At 41.0% G+C, this 20,097-nt stretch overlaps 1 pseudogene; it reads right to left on the reverse strand.

The window, feature by feature from the left end:
* Nucleotides 1-15,237: 15,237 nt before the first annotated feature.
* On the reverse strand, nt 15,238-16,412 carry LOC122215193 (annotated as a pseudogene).
* Nucleotides 16,413-20,097: the final 3,685 nt, after the last annotated feature.

Raw genomic sequence — 20,097 nt, forward strand, 5'->3', positions numbered from 1 at the left:
AGTTCTGAGGGCGGCTAGATTTCCAAGAATTTCTTGATCTTATTGGCAGCTTGGCCATAGTTTGCCATGACTCCTTTACAACGTCTACCCCTATCCGGAAGTAAATCTGAGGGGAACTCTTGGGTCTGGCCTCCAGAAAGAGAGAGAGAGAAAAAAAGAAAGGCCTCCCCTTTCCTTCAAAACAGTCTCCCAGTCATCATCTCTTCTTCACATCATACACATACCCTGAGCCCAGAGCGTCCATTGCCTCACGCAGGCCAGATCTTGCTGGTAATAAATAAAGCGCGCGCACGCGCGCGCGCGCGCGCGCACACACACACACACACACACACACACACGAAATAACAAAGAAAACACAATAGTTAGGAGGAAAAAATTGAAAGGAAAATGTTCTGTAACATTCTAAGAGATTGGAATGCATATTCCCTCACTGAAACAATAATAGAATGTTTTCTGTTTTGTTTTGTTTTTTTAAGAAACAAAGGGAAAAGGGGCACAAGACATTTTGATACAATATCTGTTTTTTTTTTTTAAATACAGAGGCTAAAAAAACCCATGAGAGTATAATATTAGATTCTCTTGTACAATAGAGTGACCCAACTCCTCCGTACATCTGGTGCTCATCATAGCAAGTGTATTTCCCACTGTATGCTAACTAACTGGAATTTAAATAGAAACTTTTAAAAATAAACATAAGAAAATTTTCAAAAAGTAGGAACCCAGACACAAAGAAATGGACAATGTGAACATTGGATAAGGATAAGGGAATTAAATAATTTGCCAAGAATATCCAGTAATGGCAACTAGAATAGAGATAATAGGTAATAAAATAACCAAAGAAATAAAGAAATATAATCTCTCAGAATGAACAATTTCAAAATTGGCGTGTCTTAGTATCCTGTGTAATGAATGAAAAGGGCAACACCAGGGTGTTATCACCAACTATCAGAATATCTGGCAAAATAAAATCGTCCTAAAAGTTCAAAGAGAGAAAGAAAAGAAAAGGGGAACAAAACATCATGTACAAACACAGGAGAGTCATCCAAATGACAGAAAAAAAAAAAAAAAAAAAAAAATCTCAATAGTAACGTTAGAATCCAGAAGTTAGTTCAGAGTTTTAGGAGAAAGTCATTTTCAACCTAGGTTAATTACCCACATCATACTAAATTTCTAGTCAAGTGAGAAGTAAGAATAAACCCAGTTTTAAATATGTAGGGTTTTCTTAGAACGCTACTGAATTTTTTATTTCAGCGACAGTTGGAGTGAGCCACAAAAAAAGCAAGATGAGATTCAGCACACAAGTGTCCAGTGCCAGAAGGAGGGGGAGGAGGCTCTCGGTACCATCACCTGGGGAGCAAAAAGTCAAAGTCGTTGCTGGAACTTGCCAGCTATATTTGGGAGGTTTTTAAGGTAGGAAATAGACATATACCTTGAAGAACTGGTTTTGAACATTAAGAAATATTTTGATGGGCAAATAGATCAGTTGGAGCATTTGTGAAAGAAACTGTAGTTTAATAGAAAAGTTAGGCAATGAAAATTAAGAAAGTATTTAAGAAAAACAGTGTTATGAGAAAGTAAATGTAATCACATTACATTTGGCTTAGCAGTCAATGAGTAGTATAATAAAAAAGTATAATTAATAGTCATAGTAATATAAACACATGTTATTGGTGCCACAAAATGGTAACTTAACAATCTTGAGAAGACATAAAGAGAACAGGAGAGAGGAACATCTCTCTGCCAGAACAAAAAGACGATAGGTAATATTTTATAATGATAAATCAAGAAGGAGTACTCCAAGCATAGTATTTAAAAAGTAGGGGGAAAAAAGCCAGAATATAATAGTAAAAATGAGGAAAGTGGTTGCCTCTCGAATGGGGGTTGGAACGTGCATGTAAAGGTGGTTCAAAGGACTCCTATATATCATAATAAACCCTGTGGTTCTCTTTGATGGTTTACTGTGGACATGTAATATTTTGATTGGAAAAGATCTTTTCCTTTGGAAGAATTGTTTGTGATGGGTGAAGTACCCTTTGAAAAGTCAGATAAAGGAGTTCGGAACTATAATCTTCATTTAGCTCCAAGATAATCTTTATTTGTTGAATATTTGGAGTTAAAAATATAATAAAGTATACACTGGTCATATCCTAATTCACAAAAAAATAATTTTTAAAATTTAGTGAAGAAACACAATTTACACAAATTAACTCAAGTGGATCAAAGACCCAAATTTAAGACCTAAAGTATAAAATCTTGAGACAAAAATAGAGTGAAAGCTTCATGACATTGGATTTGGCTGTGATTTCTTAGACACCAAAGGCATAGGCAACAAAAGAAAAATAGCCAAATTGAACTTTATGAAAATTAAAAGAAATTGTATATTAAGGGGCGCCTGAGTGGCTTGGTCCCTTGATTGTCCAACTCTTTTATTTCGGCTCAGGTCATGATCTCAGGGTCCTGGAATTGAGCCCTGCATTGGGCTCTGTGTTGAGTGTGGAGCCTGATTAAGATTGTCTCTCTTTCCCTCTGCCCCTCTCTCCCACTCTCTCTCTCTCTCACAAAGAAAAAAAAAAAAAAAGAAAAAGGAAATTGTGCATCAATAGAACTATCAACAGTAAAAAATCAACCCACGGAATGGAAGAATATATTTGTGAATCATATATCCGATAAGGGATTGATATATAGAACATATTCTAAAAATTCCTAAAACTCATCAACATAAGAAAACTTGATTAAAAAATGGTCAGATGACTTGAAAAGATATTTCTTTATAGAAGATATGCAGATGGTCAACAGACACATTAAACAGTAGCCAACATCACTCGTCATCAGGGAAATGCAAATCCAAGCTGCAGTGAGCTAACACGTCACACATAAGATGGCTACAGTTAAAACCAACAACACCAACAGAAAACGAAACAAGTGATGACGATGTGCAGAAATTGGAACTGGAGAAATCGTACACTGTTGGTGGAAATGTAAAATCACTCAGCTGCGTTTGGTGGCCCCTCAAAAACAATAAATATGGAATTAGCACTCGATCCAGCAATTCCACTTCTGGGTGTAAACCCAAAATAATTGAAACCAGAGTCTCAAAGTGATGTTTGTGCGGCCACGTTCACAGCAGCGTTAAAATCGCTAACATGGGGAAGCAGCCTAGGTGTCCAGCGGCAGATGCGTGGGTAAACAAAACATGCTACATACATATGATGGAATATTCTTCAGTCATCGAAAGGACAAAATTTGATGCCTGCTCCAACATGGATGTACTTTGAGGATGTTACCCTCAGTGAAATAAGCCAGTCACAAGAAGACAAATATGTATGATTTTGCACTATGAGGTACCTAGAACGATTAAATTCATAGAGATAGAAAAGTAGAACAGTGGTTGCCAGGGGATGGCAGAGGGAAAGAACAGTGAGTTATTGCCTATCAGGGACAGAGTTTCCGTTTTGTAAGATGAGAACAGTTCTGGAGATGGATATAGTTATTCTCGGAAAGAACCGACATGAGAGGTTTAGAGCTAATGTACACTGTATAGGATTACTCCCACTGCTATTGATTTAGAATTCCTGTGAAGATTAAATTCAGAAATAAGATTGATGGCGATGTTCCATTTGTTGAAATGTCTGCTTTTTTAGGCTGTGGCTGGGCTTACAAAAACTCTTGTTTTCTATTTAAGTCTGTAATATCTATGTTATTACTTAAAAATTTGAAGTTCAGTAGCCAAGAAGCAATTATTTCTTCTTATACTCTTTATAGTTAATAGTTACACAATATAGCAACTCAGGAGTAACCCTTAGCTTGGATTTCACAGCTAAGATAACACATGCTATGTGCTAACCTGTTCTTCGTGTCTTACAGATATTATCTCATTTTGTCCTCATTTTAACCCGTTTACTTGTTATTCTTCCTTTACAGATGAAGGTGGGCTTATAGTATTCCAAGTAATTTAGCACTGAGCAGAAGAGCTGGAGTTTAAACCCAGTTTAGATAGTTTAAACTAGGCTAAAACCTGACCTTGAACTCCATATTCTCCACGTCAATTCTCATCTTTCGAACCCAGGGCTTTGAGGTGCTGACTTGACCAAGGTGTGATATTAGCAAAGCGCCAACCATGTGCAGAGGCTGCGAGAACTTTCCATGTGCTGAATGGAGGGAACTGGAGACACTGATTTAAATGGCATGCCAAATCCCCGTCATCAGCAAGAGCTGGAGCTGGCATGTGGAGGCCAGAGACGTGGTGCTGGAGCTGGCACACATGGCCGCAGGCTCACCTGCATTCAGACTGGCATACTTATATCTTGTGGGCTTCGGTCCAAAATACACTTGAGTGAGAATTCACCTGGGTAAGACGGAGCCATGATCTTGCACTTTTTTACACTTAAATGGTAGGACCAAGGTCACCTCAAATTAATCGACAGACTTTCCGTGTGTGCGAGGTAATGTGCACTGTGTGGGGCAAGGACACGTTGTCATTTACATGTCTGTCCCCAGAATTTAGTGTGCTCCTTATTAGTATTAGTTCACGAAAACCAGCTAAAGAGAATTAAAACAAATAGTTCACCATTACATATTCACAAAAGAAAAGGTTTCCAAGACAAAAAAGTCAACTAAAAATTGATCTAGAAGGAAAAGGTGGGTGGCACTTTTCTTCTTCAACCATGACCAGCATTAGATTTGGAGTTCTGTGTTTGCATGCAGGTGGTCTTTCTGTGTCTGGTTCTTACTCTGGGACTCACGGCCTTGACTCCATTGCAGCAATAGCCTTGCTTCTGGGGATCTTTCTGGATATTGGCCTCCATGAAAAGTTCACTCCTGTGTAAGAACCAATAGAAAGTAATTAACTAGATTGTAAGTTGTATTTTGTGTGGCTATTTAATTGTTATAGCCTATTTCTTCTTCTGTTTGGCCAACTGAAATAATCCTGGTCCACGGAATAAACACCGAAATAATCCCAGTTCATGGAATAAAACACTGAACATTTTAGCAGGTATTGGGTTAGTTTTATGACTTTTCTGATACAGGTTGAACTTCCATTATTTACCTTCCGCACCTGCTTTTACGTAATGTCTGCTTCTCTAATTAATAACCCCTGATGGTTAACTTTACGTGCTAACTTGATGAGGCCAAGAGGCACCCAGTTTAACATTATTCCTGGGTGTGTCTGTGAGGGTGTTTCCGGATGAGATTGGCACTCAAATCTGTGAACTAAGTAAAGCAGAAAGCTCTCTTCAGTGGGTATAATCCAATGTGTTAGGGGCCTGGATAGAAGGGAAAGCAGAGGAAGGAGGAATTTTCCCTTTTGCTTCCTGACCTCCCAGATGTGGCAGGGCAGGGAGTCCCCTTGAACAGGGACCCCCATCTGAAAAGTAATTACCGTCAGCATTTGGCAGGATTTCTTCCAGACTATACTTTGTATTCTATTTTGTCTCATGCTTTTTTGCTTCACCTTATGTTATGAACACTTCCTATACATCAAAAATATTAGCAATATTTATTGGCTAAATCAAATATCATTTAATAAGAACATAATTTATTTAAGCCACTTCTTTATTTGGGGGGAGCCTGTAATAACTTTGCTTCTTCACTTTCTTTTTGCTATATATCTTCATATAAATATGTGTAAGCAAATCTGATCATTTAATTTGGATTGATATTGTGAGGTGGATTTAGTAACCCAAAGAACATAAACATTTTAATAGTTCATATTTATGTTGCTGCTTTGTTTTCAGATGCATCGCACCGGTGGACAGTTCATCATTAAACTGTTGACAGTATTGCTTTCTCATTTTTAAAAACTCATAAATATTATTCTCATTTTTATTAATTTTTTTATAACTAGATATGTTCTATATATCTGCTTAGATTTATAACATTTAAGGATTATTCTTAATTATAAGTACCTGACTTGGAGGTTACTGTCTGGAACATTTAACCTGGAGATACTTCAAGGGAATTATAGCCACTTGTGCCAAGTTGTGTGTCTCCTTCACTTTGGTGTTCATGTGAGTTATCAGCACCATCTAGCAGGGTTTATCTTATCCAGCCTGTCACTGGAGCCACTGTGTGTAACCTGGCTCTCCCAGCCATCTCCGGGGGGAGACTTCCCAGCATTTGGCCAAGTGATGGCCTCGAGAGTTATGGAAACAAGCAGACTTGTAGTATATGATCACAAGTCTCTTCCCTTGTATCAGGTAAGGAGTATAGTTAAATTCTGAATTCATAGATCTCCAAACATTGACTCAGAGGGAAAGTAGCTTGATAGAAGGAGCGAGTGTATTTTTATAGACCCAATAGCAACACCCTGGGCCACCATAAGTCATTGACTTGACATTCATTAATCAAAGAATTCTTTAGGGTGTATGATTTAATCTTTCCAACTGTCAGATCCTGGAGATGATACGGGGTATGGTAAGTTATAGGTATCTTTAGGGCTTTAGAGAGCCCCTAAATTACCATAGAAACAAAATTACTCCTGCTATTGGATTCTAGGTAATTAGAATGATACAGTCATCCCCCTTATCTGAGGGACAATGGTCCTATCTAATACATACAGTGGATTCCTGAAACCATGGCTAGTAGCAAACCTTATGCATATTCTGTTTTCCCTACACATACACATTTATAGTGAAGTTATTATTTATAAATCAGGCACAGTAAGAGATTACCTCCTGAATTACTTTGACCCTATTGCAAGTGTGGTAAGATTCCAAGATTTCCAGTATATCCTTTTGTATGAATGAGTTTGTTCGTTGTTGGTGTGAAAAAAACCACGAAGCATTCAACAGCTGGGAGGCAGGACTAATCCCATCGGGTAATTCCTGTTTTCCTCTGGTGTCCGCCGCTCCTCTCAGTTTCCACCTTTCGAACTCCGGGATGGTTGCATGTTGCTGAAGCTGATGTAGAGTGCCTGAGCAGAGGTAACAGGGCCTCAGTTTCCCCAGTTCAAACCTTTTTGGGCCCTTTACGGCTTGTTCTGCAAATCCACTTCCTTCAGCTTCTTGTCTTCTCTCCAGCATGCATTATGCAAATCTCTTTGGGAAATTGCAATGACTCTAATAAATCAGTAATTTCCCAAGTAGCATTTTAGTTCCCACCAACATCAGAAAGTCTCTATTCTTCCAAATTTGGCCCATGGCGTGACAGTTCCCAAACATATTAACCATCCCTGTAGGTTTTCACTGTAAGACCAGTGGCTAATTTAGCGGCTTGCATAACAGCTGGGAATTCTGGCCCTTGTGCTGACTTTGTGTCGAGGAGTGCATAGCCCCCCTAAAGCCTCGTGGAGACTGACTACTGCACTATGTCCTTCTCTTTACCTGTGTTTCTCACAAAAGACCCACCACTGAACGCTGTCAAGTCAGCGCTGGGACCAGGAACGTCAGAGGAGCCAGACCAAGGGCTCAGACCTCCCTTCAGGGCTACGAGGGGGTCAGGATCTGGCAATATCACGCTGGGTTCAAAAGGAAGCACCAGGCTGACCGCAGACCTGTTCATAGCTGGTCCGGACCTGCATGACGAGTGTTGTCTTATGAACATGTCAGTTAGAAGTAGCCCCCTGCGGCACGTGTAAGTTAAACATCCCAGGGCTGAAGCCGGAGGCTTTGTGGGCAGAGGGACAGCTGCCTTCAGCCCCTGAGCCCCCAGCAGAATCTCGTAACACAGAGAAGTGAGCTGTGGTTGTGCACACACCTGCAGCCTGAGAGGGTTAGTGGCTCTCTTGTCCTTGCAGCGGGAGAGAGGTTTAGCAGAGTCAGGCACTCCCAACACAGGGGGAACAATTACACATTTCCACCCACTGTTTACTTCACATTCCAGGTATGTTTATCTATCAGCTCCAAAACTACGCAAGGTGTTACATACAACAACTTGTCAAATATTGTTTGTGTTCCTGACCCAAGAGGCAATCCTAGACCCTAGAATGTAGCATGGGGAAGTGAAAATGCTCGGACAATCTGGAAAAGCATCCTAACACCATCTCCTGGCAGCTGCTACCTGGCCCGGGGGAAAGCTTGCCCAAATCACTAGGGCCCCAGTGTTCTTGGTGCAGGACGGGGATAACTTGTACCCCTGCTGTGGGGTTGCCTTGAGGCAACAAAGGTATCAGCACAGAGCACATCCCGAAATGTGTATTAGTTTTTCAACAAGTGGGGGCTGTTGTTAGAGCGGAGTAAGTGAACAGAAGCTAGATTTAACAATTCCACTGAGTCGAGACTGTGACCGTCTTCTGCAGGCACATTTGAAATTTAAATATCACTGGCAACATCATATCAAGAGTTTTCAATAATTTCTGTTGCAAAAGAATGTTTTAAATGTGGGAAACAACCCTCTCACCCAAACACAAAATAAATGAAGCTGTCAAGGATTTCTCGTGCAGTAAGAGTTTGAAGCACTGAATTCATAAACTGCACTATTTTATATGTTTTCTTTTTGTACTTCAGTCTGTCTACTATGGACAAAAATGGAATAGCAATGTTTTAGGAAATCCACTAGATGTAGTTACTGAGTAACCTTGCTATGCAGTGAATATAAAATGATATTTGTCTTTAAGAAAGACAACCCCTGCTGTTGGACTTATTTTTAGCAAAACAGAAGACACAGGAACTTGATGAACTAGAAATAGAACTCTAATGAGTAATGTAGATAATACTCAAATTCTGATTGTATCCAGCTCATATCTAGAAGAAGAGCCTTGTAGAATCAGAGCCATGAAAAGAACAAAACTGTTTTCATCTAACACCACCTAGAAGAGACAAGTTTGCGGGAAAGCACAGAAGGGTGCTGTGGAGTTCAGAATTGCCAGCTCACTATTTCTGACCTTTCAACGTCCAGAGTCAAGCATGCTTTTCGAAGTCCTCTTAGCCATTTTTTTTTTAAATTTAAGTTTATTTATTTATTTTGAGAGAGACCGAGACAGTGTGAGTGGGGAAGGGGCAGAGAGAGAGGGAGAGAGAGAGAGAGAGAGAGAGAGAGAGAGAGAATCCCAAGCAGGCTCCATGCTGTCAGTGCAGAGCCCGATGGGGTCTTGAATTCCTGAAACCGTGAGATCATGACCTGAGCTGAAACGGACAGTTGGACACTTAACCAACTGAGCTACCCAGGCACCCCTCAAAGTCCTCTTAGCCATTTAAATAGATATCCTTTATACTCGTCGTCAAATAATTCTAGAAATTTTAGGTAGGAAGACTTGTGAGGAAAATCTTTCAACTCTCTCCTTTAACAGAAGGCCAAGGGATTTGCCAAAGTCCTATAATTATTTAGAGACAAAGCTTGGTCTGCAAGCCATGTACAATCTTTCACGCAACTCTTTGGCAGAGGTCTCTCTTCTCATTCTCTAAGTTCTAGGCCATTAATGATGTTAACCAAAACTCAGTTAGAGGACTCTTATTTATATAAGAGCAAAGAAGAGAAGGATAAGTAAATACTCTAACTTTCTGCTGAAAGAGACGATCTCTGGGGACTCTGGCACAGTCTCCCTTCAGTTAAGAAATCTCTTTTACACACAGCAAGTCACAGCAACCTGTGCTCATTTGATATTTTCCGGCTCTTGGTTACACTTGGGCACAGGCTGTGTGAGTCGGCCCGGAGTCGAAACTCCTTCCAGAATTGTGTCTTGTGCTCCTGTCTACATCCTATAAGATCCATAGTCTGTCATCTCTCCCGCACCTGACTCTACAATAGGCTCAGGATATGAATGTAAGTAAGACGTGGTCCCTGACCTCACAAGGGGTTAGAATTCCATGCACTCAGTGAACAGTTATTGGCTTGAAGTAATTTAATTTCATCTTTGGACACTTTCTCACAAGACAGTAGAGTGGTTGAGAGAGACTTCTCTGGAGTCGGACCTCCTGGGGCTTAAATTCTGGTTCTTCCACTTCCTGTCAGTGCTACTTTGGGCATGTCCTGTATGGTCTCAGCTTCAGGTGTCTAGTAACTTTCAACAGCTTGTGGGCATTTTCCAAGTGCTGTACTTCTGTTTACTCACTTCATCTTTGTGTCAGCTCTTTGAGGTAGGGGGTATTGTTATCCCCACCTTACAGATGAAGAAACTGAGGCTCCAAGGTTTTGAGCAAATAAAAGGGGCAGAGTCTGAATGCTCTATGCTTCTAACCGCTGTTACACGGCCTTGAAGTAGAGAGCAGAAAGCAGCAACAGGTGACTGTGGGCACAAAGTGAAATGACTCACAGTAAACGTTCAGTGATACTTGTGCTGAGAGTAATTGTCAGATGTCGATGCTTCTCAGTCACTGGAAATTTCCTACGAAATCCTTCATCCATCCTGCAGGAGGCTTAGATCCTAACAGTTCACCTTGGTTTGGACCATCTTTCTTCAGAATGCTTCCTCTCTGCTCATTGCCTAATCTCGTGGTGTCCTATTTCTGTCATAGTGCTAAATGGCATGGAAAGTTCCCGGACATTCTCCAAAGGGAACTGTCAGAGTTGACACTTGCTAAATGATATATTTCTGCTCAGAACAAAATAAGGGCTGGGCTTCTTACTCACGATGCGTTGCAATCACAAATGTTGCTGGCAGAGGCAGAAGGGGCCTGTGTGCTCACAAAGGCACATTTTTGTGGCTCATTGAAACAGGATATTTCATTTCATACTAAAATTGCCTATTCTCCAAAGAAGCGTCCCACAGACTTTTTCTTTCTTACTGCAATAAACACCTGTTTTCACACTTCCTTGGCCTGTGGTAAAACTGTTTTGTACTATGAGTGTTCAGGCTTTGATCTGCTGGGATGGCCTTCTCTGAGGCACCTCACTTCACCCACCTATGCTCCAGGTGTCCTGGTCTTGGTGGCCCAGGCAGGCTGTGTCCCTGGTGGCTGTAAGTCCTCCTGATTTCTGGCCACAGTCAACCTTGTGAAACTAAAGGCAAAACAAGGTATTTTCCCCACAGCAATTGTTTTTAAGTTTGTTTTTCAAAAGTGGCAATAGTTACAAAATATTGCTCAGGGCTAGTGCCTAGGTGTCAAACAAATGCCACCAGACCTGTGCCGTTAGAGAACAACTTGCCCTGGAAAGCATTAATGAATGTGGCCAATGTCTTTCTCTGAATTTATTCACTGAAATAATGGTAACTGTGTGAAAGCAGAGCTGATGTGCATCATTAGCTACAACCAAAAGGTACTACTATGTGGCAAGCCCTATGCTAAGCAGCTTTCAGCCCACACCTCATTCGGTCTGAAAAACAACCGGATCTTTCACTTCACCAGTGAGAGCCGAGAGGGTCTCTGGCGCTTACCTAGGTCCACACAAGAGAGGCACAGCCGTGCCAGCAAAGCCTGTGTTAACCACCTCTGTCCTGGCAAAGGCAAACATAGAGAACCAACAGAGGTTCTCTATGGTTAATAAAACTGGCAGAGGTATGGAGGGACAATAAAAAAAAAAAAACCAGCCTTATCCCTCCCCCCACCCCCACCCAGGCTGCTGACCATGTAGATTCTTCAGATTGGCTTTCCAAGACTTTTTAAAAACCTGTTTATATGCTTTTCACCTTTGGAGGTTTATATCTCAACATGCGAACACCAGTTCTGATCATGTATTCAACCATCCATTTATTCATTCCTCCATTCATTTCTCAAACTTTTCTTGTGTCCCACGCCAAATGGCGTCCTGGGTGTGGGCATCGCAGACATGAGCGAGCAGTGGACGTCCCCCGTCTGAGCCACCGTTGCCTGGGCCACCTCCTGATTCTGCACATCTTCCCTCCTGCAGCTCCCTACTGGGGTCACCCTGTTGACAGCTCTAGACTCTGGTGGTCTACTTCCTTGACTGTGCTTTCTTCTGCCTTCTACTGGATAACTTTTACTTATTTTATCTCCTTCTTCTCAGCTGGGGGTTCCCTTAGGAAACTGTCCATGACTGCCTCCTCACTCTTACCTCAGTTTACATGTGTACCTTTCTTGGAACCAACCTTCACCACAACACACCCCGAATGAGGCTGTGATTGCCTCCCTGGTTGACTGTCCCCCACTGCAGAGACTGTGTCTTCTTGAGCAGACAGAGCTTGAGTACTTAGTGGAGCTCATGGAATGTAGTGAAAACCAAATACCTGGTTATTGAATGAATGTTTAGGTTCTCATCTGTGTCCCGATTGCTGGCCTTCCTGAAGCTTGCTTGTTCAACTCTAATTTCTGTGACCTATTAAATTTCCCTCCAATCTCTTTTCCCGCACCACTCTACCTCTCTTTCTTTCTCTCTCTCCAACCCTTCCCATCCAAATCCTGACTTTATCACTTACCAGATCTGTGATGTAAGGCAAGTTGCTTCTCTGAGCCTCCTATTCTCACTTATGAGATGGGAACCATAAGAGCACCTAACTCATAAGCATCACTGTCAGGGTGAATGAGGCCAGGCACATGGAACACTCACCAAGTAGCCTAAGGCAGGCACTAGTACATGTTAGCTCCAATTATAAGGCTACTATCTTGGAAGAATCCAAATTAAGAACTATTTGGGGATTCCAGGTGAGGAATGTAGCTCTAGTGAACTACATTTACTTTCTACTGAAAAGCAGTCCTCCAAACTTCAGAAAATGGTCTTCTTCAGAAAACCCAAGCCCATGACTCCAGAGGAATTTGCATGGAGCAAGAGACCCAGAGAAGCCCCTGCTTGTTCAGTCCTGTTACCAAATGAATCCTTGCACCAGTGGGGTGAAGCTGCCATGGCCTGGATCACCTTGCTTCTGCTGGAACGTCTTTTACCCACAGACCTCTCAATGGTGCTGAATATTTTGAAATCTACAAAATACTTTAGGAATAGTATGACCAAATAATTTGTTGTCTAAACCAGGAGACTTTAGAAAGTGAAAGAGGCCACACGGATAATTACACTTAAGACAACAGATATAAATGGGGACTCTCTGGGCAAACCAGCTTGTATGATCTTACCTTCAGCTGCCAGCTTTCTGTCTTGGTGAAAAGACGTCATACCTCCTCATGCCCAAGTGATTTCTCCTCAAGTAAACTACACTCAGCTGTTAGATTTTTTTCTCTTATCACTAATCTTCCAGTTTACAAGACACACCAATCAGGATTACCAAATTTAATTATTGGGAATGATAAAGGCGAGATAATGCTTTGCCAACACATTAATTAGCTACTCAATAAGCACAAGCAAAATTTGTTCTAGTCACCAGGTAGCAAGCAAACAGAACTTTGCGTGGAAAGTAGTGTCCACTTCCATATAGTGAATACTCACCACTGCATTCATGGCAGGGATACCTGAGCGCTGATTCAACTCTACCACTTTGTCACTGAAAATGTTAATATATTTGAAAAATGTTTAAGTTTATTTCTTTATTTTGAGGGAGAGAGGGAGAGAGACCGTGCGTGTGCACACCAGTGGGGGAGGGGCAGAGAGAGAAGGAGAGTCCCAAGCAGTCTCTGTGCTGTCAGCTCAGAGTCTGATGCAGGGCTTGATCTCCCAAACTGTGAGATCATGACCTGAGCCAAAATCAATAGTCAGATGCTTAACCAATGGAGCCACCTAGGCGCTCCTGTATTTGAAATTTTTTGCAGCCTTGGGCACTAGCCTTCAGGGTAGACACAGGCTGTCTGTCGGCCAATGGGGGGAGATGCTGGTCCTAAATTGCAGCAGACCTTGCCATGTGTCTCCCAGTCTGTCCCAGCAGGGTTCAGAGCTGAGTGACCATGGTATTTCAGTTTCCTGACTCTAAGTGGCAGGATTGTCCTGTGTTGGTGACTCTCAAACCTGGGTGCTTATTTGAATCTATTGGGGGAGTTTCAAAGAACATGCTGAATCAGAAACCCAGATCTGGAATTTGTTTTTTAAAAAATAAACTCATTGGTAATTAATGATTAGCTTATTTTGGAATCATCAACTAGACAATATCAGAGTTCTGATTCAGTCCTAAAATGTTGGAATTCCTGACAGGACAAGTAAGCAATAGAGAAAATATCAGGATATCTGAGGTAGAAATAGATATTCTTCCCCTTTACAGTATTATAAATAAGTAGAAATTGTTCCCAGAAGCCTGACTTGTACCAGATACTTCAGGACTTAAAATTACCTCTCAGGTTTGAAATAATTCCATGGCAGCAAATTTTTTTTTTTTTAATTTTTTTTTTTCAACATTTTTTATTTATTTTTGGGACAGAGAGAGACAGAGCATGAACGGGGGAGGGGCAGAGAGAGAGGGAGACACAGAATCGGAAACAGGCTCCAGGCTCCGAGCCATCAGCCCAGAGCCTGACGCGGGGCTCGAACTCACGGACCGAGAGATCGTGACCTGGCTGAAGTCGGACGCTTAACCGACTGCGCCACCCAGGCGCCCCATCCATGGCAGCAAATTTTAAAGATGGTGGCATCCAGTGGAAAGTATGGGCGAGAAGAGGAGACTTTTGCTGCCCAGTAAGGCTCTACCAAGGTTATGTGAACCATGACAATTCACATCTAAACTATCATATAAACAAAACAGTTTAGGGAAGGTATAGTGAACAGAAGATTGGGATTTCAGATTTTTGGAAATCCTTGTCTGACACTCCAACAATTCCTTAGACACCATGTTCTTACCTTCAGTCTAACAGCAATTAGGTCGTTAGACTGGCTAAGAATGTGTTCAAATACTTTGAGGACTTTGCTGTTGACTACTACTCTTATGGTAGGAGAAACATGCATATAAAGTAGCTTCTTTGCAAGAAAACCATTAGTTAATACTCAGGAGAAGTTTTCTTGGTTGTGTTAGTTTTAGCAATTTCAAAAGTATGTGAATGACAGAACAATAGAACCCTAGACTAGATTATACCAGGAACGTGTGTGTGTGTGTGTGTGTGTGTGTGTGTGTGTGAAATACGGAAGCACATGCCGGGAAAGTAGCTCAAAATAGCTCAAAGTAGAATAGTGGATCAGGAAAAGCTAAGTTATTTTTTTTTTAAACCTTATACATATTTAATTAAAATGGAATAGGCATAAACCAAAAAGAAAAAAAAAATAGGATAAAGAGTCACTACCATTTTGTTTGCTTCCATTGTGCCATGATTTTTTTTAAGTTTATTTAATTTTGAGAGAGAGAGAGAGAGAGAGAGTGCGCATGAGCGGGGGAGGGGCAGAGAGGCAGACAGAGAATCTGAAGTAGGCTCCAGGCTCTGAGCTGTCCACACAGAGACTGACTCAGAGCTCAAACCCATGAGCCATGAGACCTGAGCCAAAGTTGGACACTAACCAACTGAGCCACCCAGGCACCCGTCCTCGACTGTGCCATGATTTTTAAACCTCAGGAATGGTGTGATCCATCAGGCTTTTCATAATGCTTGGTGCCATCCATTTAATAATATAAAATGGATATTGTAGTTGAATAATATATTCAAAGATAAAAGTAGGCATGGTTGTAATAGTAACTATAGTCTCAGATGTTGACCATATGTTTGCAGTTTGAGAGTCCTTCAACCCAATGACATTGTACCCACCAACTTCACAGATGCTGTGTTCTGTGAGAAGACCGATTCTGGCTGCCGAACTATCTTTCACTATGGGTGTTATCTTTCCATTTTTATTTTTATTATTTTTTAAATGTTTATTTATTTTTGAGAGACAGAGCACGAGCAGGGGAGGGGCCGAGAGAGAAGGAGATACAGAATCCGAAGCAGGTTCCAGGTTCTGAGCTGTCAGCACAGAGCTCGACATGGAGCTCGAACTCACGAACCCTGAGATAGTGACCCGAACCAAAGTCGGATGCTTAACAGACTGAGCCACCCAGATGCTCCATCTTTCCATTTTTAAAGATAAAGCCAACATGTCCAGTACTACCTTCACACAAGGTGATTGTCCGTTCAGAGGGCCTGTCCTGGAATCTGTTTGGAGGGCCTGTCCTGGAACATCCTGGACAGTCAGTAATCTTCTCTCAAAGGCCTTGTGCTTCATCATGCTCCAGCCTCTGCACAGTTTTCCAAGCTGATCTGGAGTACGTGGTCTCCAAATCTCAGACCAACCAATCAGGCAGGAGATTTTGCCTGGACCAGCTGAACAAATACACCATTATTACTGATATTATTACTGATTTAAGCCTGAGCCTAATTTCTCCATCTTGGTCCTTACACAAAATGACTTCCCCAAACCCATGCTTAACTTATGCTCCACAAAGTCCAACATCGTTGCCAGTTATGGGAGCCACCACATTCCTGCTGGAAGGTCTTGCTACCAGCTGCCCCTGATCTGATGCTCCAAGGACCAAGGCTCTATTTGCAGGGATTTCTTCTTCATTAAAACTCAGGCCCACGTACCAAGAGAGCTCCAGTTGCGTTCGGTAAAGAGATTTCCCTCTTGGAGACGGGAGCAGAAGCTTCAGATGAAATTGCTGGTTTGGCAGCATTTGCAGAAAAGGCAGCTTGAGCCCGAATTACTTTGCCTACTTTCAGGTCTTCAAGAGATGGCTACAGAGACATTTTTGCAGGACTTTTCTAGGCCCCAAGGACCTGCTCTCTGCCACCACCTCCCAGTAGCTGGTGCAGACTTCCATGAGCAGATGAGAGAAGAGCCACACCTATTGTTGGTTTTGAAAAAAATCTTTCGAACTTACTGGAAGTAATTCGAGAAAACCAGAACTTGAAGACATTAATTACAGGTATACACTGTGTGAGTCCAAATGTTCAGTTCTTGGAATTTAAAATAATTCACTACATTTACAATTAAATTAATTAATTAATTAATAATAATTAAGTCTATATGTATTAAGTGTTAAATGAATATTTGATATTTTTAAAAAGTACACCATAGTTTATTTCAATTGTGTGGATATAGCATAAACATGGCAATAACCTAAATGTTTATTAGAAGGTTGGGTGGTAAACATGGGTCAAATCCTTAGTAGAATGGAGTACATCCATTAAAATACAACAAAATGGATTTATATTTATGTATAATAGAAACATTTAAATAACATACTTTAAGTTAAAAATCAGGCTACAGAACATCTTTTATGGTATAATCTCATTTTTATTCAATTATACATTCTATCTAAGCTCATAAAGAGATCTAGAAATTTATTCTCTAAAATGTTTGTGATGTTTGCCCCTGGAGAAAAATCACCACTGCATCTGAATAAATTGACTGTCTCAAACTTTACAGTATGTTACAATGGGCACATGTTTCATAAACACACTCAAGGGTCTGATCTCATGCACAAAAGACTGTGACACAGGTTGTGCCTCTCTGCTGAGGCCACGGCCACAGGAGCTGAGTTTACATGTATGCTTGCAAGATGATGCTGGCTGTCACGGAGAGCTGTACAATGGGATGTCTACTGATTCAGCCGCTTTTAGGTAGCATCTCCTGGGTCTGGAATAACTCAGGGAGTCAGTACAAGGAGTGGACTAGTATGTAACCCATGAACCTGTATCCAGGTTGGCAGCCTGGGAAAGGGAAGACAGCACCAAGGCTCCCTTTCGTGTCACCAGAGCTGCCTGACTGCCTTCTTATGGCTTGTAAAGCAGCTGTTACTTCCTATTTTACAGTGAGCCAAAGAGAGGAAGACAGATTCAGAGGCTCATATGGAAAGCATCCTTGGCCCATGTATGTTGGACTAGTGTGAACAGGGTCTCTGAGATGAACAGGTATCTTCTGACATTTGAGGTGAGTCACCTGCATATAGGTATATGCAGGTATATAGGTCATATCTTGCCTTATGTGCTTGAGTATTTCGACTTAAAATTCCCATAGTGTGACCCACCAAAGACTTAATTTACAGAGCGTTTCAAAACCACATTGTTACAGTTGTCTGTTAGAATACTTTCAATGAAAATGACCACCTAGCATTTATTTTATGGGAAATTACACTTTCATGCTTATAAATGCAAGTATCTTAAATGATAGTTCTCATGGTTGCAAATCCTCATAGGAAAAATATGTGCTGTAGGAGTGAAAACTTTACAAGCTGATTTGAAAATAGTTTGGCAGCTGGTATACAATTTCAACATAGCTTTAATCAAAAAATATGTTCTAACAAATTGGCAGGAAAACTTGAAGAGAGTAAGTCCCACAAACACGATGATCTGACCACAGTGCTTCAGTTCCTGTTGCTGGGAATTTCCCTCAAAGAAACAAGCAACAGTGTCAGAAGTCCTTTTGTCCACCTGAAGAAACAGGATAGCACAGTTTATGAGGCTTTGTTAGTTTGGCTTTCCTGGATTCAGCCATTTGATGGTCTCCAGCATTTCTATGTGCTGTTTTTATGTTGCATTAAATGGAATTTTTTCCATGCTTTTATGCATGTTTTTGTTTATATAGGAGTGGACATATCACACCTCTGACTCCAGGGTTGCTGGCTCAGAGATTCTCCACCTACCTGGGAATGAGTTCATTCTTCCGGCAACTCTGTACTTCCCAAACCTATAATTACACAACTTAGAGTCATGTACAACCTTGGACCTGTAAGGGATGATCTATGTATTCTATTCTCATCCCAGCTTGTCACAGATACATGAAATAGGGCCCCAGAAAAGTCCTGAGTGTGCTCAGGTTTCCAGAGCCAAATCAGCAGTAGGGAAAACCAGAGACTGGGTTTCAGCTCCCAAGCCTGCAGTTTTCTTGGGTGGTTTCTTTTGTCATTGTTAGATCTCATTTTGACAGCTCATGTTTTTTTCTCTGTTCACCCAGTACAGCCGGAGGCTATTTAAAATGGATTCATAGTAAAAGTCATTCGAGATGATGCAAAATGAGAGAGACAAACGTGTACCCTGCTAAAGGGTTTTTCCCAAAACACTTCTAGCCCTATAACGATATTTGAAGTCTTGGTCTCCTCTTCTCTTCTCTATGTCCATCCACCATGTTTGTCCTTTAGAGGCATAGCTGGGGGATGAAGAGCCCAAGCTCTATACACCTCTGTCTTCCCTTCACATGGGCAGTTGATTTGTACTAATCAAAAAAACATGCACATATATATTTATCTCTTTTGAGTTTACAACATTATGGTAATTTCTCTTCATTAGACCAATGTTTATATGATTTACAGCAATTGCCTTTAGCTCTGAGAACACTTTTCAGACACCCAAGCAAACATCAAAGAATCTGACTGTAATTCTACACTCAGTCAGCAGTAAATGCCCTGTTCCTATGTGTCCACAATGATGTATTTTGATGAGAATAAAGGTACACCATTTCAGATATCCTTCAGTTTCCAAATCACCACTGACCTACATTTAAGTGACTATGGATGCTCTTTCTTCTGTTAATAAGCTTCCTATCCTTATGTGTTAGATATAGAATGGGGGAAATTAGAAGTGGTAAACAGATTTAACAACTGTGATACTGGATGAAGCGGCCCAGATTTCAAATCCTGGAAGTATTTCCCTGAACTGATGGTTGATAACCTCCAGAAACCAAACACTGGGTTCAAAGTAAGTCTACCATTGAACTCTTCATCCACATGTGACAGGCGGGGTGGTTCATTCTGCCACTTTTTAAAATGCTCCAATAGGGCATACCTCTGCACGTCTTTACTTTAGCGCCTCCAGTATACTCAGGAATATATGTCCGATTCGCTTATGGGCTCATTAGGATACTTCTCCCCAAAGAAACTGGGACATAACTCTCCGCTCCTTAGATGTGGGCTGTGTATGATGACCTTTTTCAACAACTGTACAAAAAGGGGGAAAAGATTAACTTTACAGTGAAGAAACCTGAAAAAAAATGACCTCATCCAGGTGATACAGGTTAACACCAACACAATGTCATGTTGATCGAATGCACATGTGATGAAAATGGCACTTTACCCAACCACATAATCCCAGTCTAGTAATGAAAACTAGGCATATGGATTCCAAGTAAGTGACATTGTACAAAATACCTGACCGTCATCCTCAAAACCACTGAGGTCATAAAAACAAGAAAAGTCTGAGAAACAGTCACAGCCAAGAGGAACTTAGGAAGACATTAGTACTGTGTAAGTTGATACTCTGAAATGAGGACTTTAAGGAAAAAATAAGCAAATCTGAATAAAATATGAATGTTAATAATAATGTATCAACATTAGTTCATTAATTGTGATAAATATACCACACTGATGTAAGATTTTATAATAAAGACAAACTGGATATTGAGTATATGAAAACGTTCTGCATTATTTGCACAGTC

The sequence above is a fragment of the Panthera leo genome, chromosome A3 (genome assembly GCF_018350215.1).
Source record: "Panthera leo isolate Ple1 chromosome A3, P.leo_Ple1_pat1.1, whole genome shotgun sequence".
Lineage (NCBI taxonomy): Eukaryota > Metazoa > Chordata > Mammalia > Carnivora > Felidae > Panthera > Panthera leo.